Genomic DNA, 1,584 nt, shown 5'->3' on the forward strand with positions numbered 1-1,584 from the left:
CTCTCTCTCTCTCTCTCTCTCTCTCTCTCTCTCTCTCTCTCTCCCTCTCTCTGGGGGATACTAAGGATCACACAGAAGAACACCTTGTGTTTGTGTGTGTTTACAAAGCTGTGACCTACACTACACTGATGAACCATAGCTTCCCAACCTCCCCAAAGGGAAAGTCCTCCCTGCTGAATTGTTGAGAGGTTACAGAAAGGGTCAGAGTCAAAAGAAGAGAAAAACCCTACCCATCACCTGGACCACAAATTCATGCAAGGAATGAAGTAGGTGCATAAGCAAACACAAACATGCATCATACACACCCAGACACTGTCCCACAAAACGGCCCCCCAAGCACATTCCACCTTCCACTGCCTTGTCTCCCCTGAGCAAGATGTGTGCAGCCTTATACTGTGCTCTCTCTCTCTCTCTCTCTCTCTCTCTCTCCCCCCCCCCCCCCCCCGTGTGTGTGTGTGTGTGTGTGTGTGTGTGTCCTCTGGTCCCTCCTTTTGCCCTGACAGAGCTTACACTTCTAGTTCTCAAGCCTGGTGCCAAGTGGGCAGTACAGTTGTTGAAGAATAGAGGAGCCACTATGCTGCTTGGGCCTTGGCATGACCTGGTTCTGACCCACTGAGTGGGCCTAGCCATTGCTTCACCCAGAATGAGAGCCAGCTGCTGCCCACTTTGGAATGCCACACATGGATCCCTCTGAGCTGGAATTCCCCTCAGCTTTCTTCCCTGCCAAGTCCTGTGTCCGTTACTCCTATGGTATAGGTATCTGGGCTCCACTCCTGAGGCTCCCTGTTCCTGTGTTCTGTCCCCAGCCAGTTGAGAGGGAACCACTGGTTCAGAATCCTATCTACAGGGTATCAAAGAGCAAAAGCAGGCCTCCCTCTCACTCTCTGTGAGATCCAGAGCAGGGTAGGCAGCAATGAAGTCAGGAAATAGCAGTCCAGTAGACAGAGGTCTGTGGACTGGGTGTTAGTTGAGCCTCAGGGGCAAGAGGTGGTTAGCACCAGGTGACTGCCTCTGAGTCACCAGGTTGAGCAAGAGGCAAATTTGAAGAATAGGTCATTTACGGGTTTGTCTGCCTCCAGCTGCGTGAGGTGAGGAACGAAGCTGACTGACGGTTGACTGAAAGGCTGCTTTGTGCTGGGTGCTGTGTACACACACTTGCTCATTCAGCCCTCACCACAGCCTTGGAAGCTAAGAGCTGTGCTTACCTCTGTGTTTGAGCCAGGAAGCAGGCATGGAGACCTTGTGCAATTTACCCAAGTTTGCATAGCAAGTAAACAGGAGCACTCACAGGCAAAAGCAAACGAACTTCAGAGCTTAACCATTCCGAACATATGTCTCCCTCCTGTATAGTAACCTGCATATACTCTGTGTGTGTGTGTATGTGTGTGTGTGTGTGTGTGATGTATGTGTGGTGTGTGGTGTGGTTTGTGTGTGTGTGAGAGAGAGAGAGATGTATGTGCAGTGTGTGGTGTGGTGTGTGTATGTGAATGTGATGTATTGCAGTGTGGTGTGTGTGTGTGATGTATGTGCAGTGTGGGGTGTGGTGTGTGTATGTGTGTGTGATGTATTGCAGTGTGGTGTGGT

This window comes from Grammomys surdaster, unplaced genomic scaffold (genome assembly GCF_004785775.1).
Source record: "Grammomys surdaster isolate TR1022 unplaced genomic scaffold, NIH_TR_1.0 125341, whole genome shotgun sequence".
Taxonomy (NCBI): domain Eukaryota; kingdom Metazoa; phylum Chordata; class Mammalia; order Rodentia; family Muridae; genus Grammomys; species Grammomys surdaster.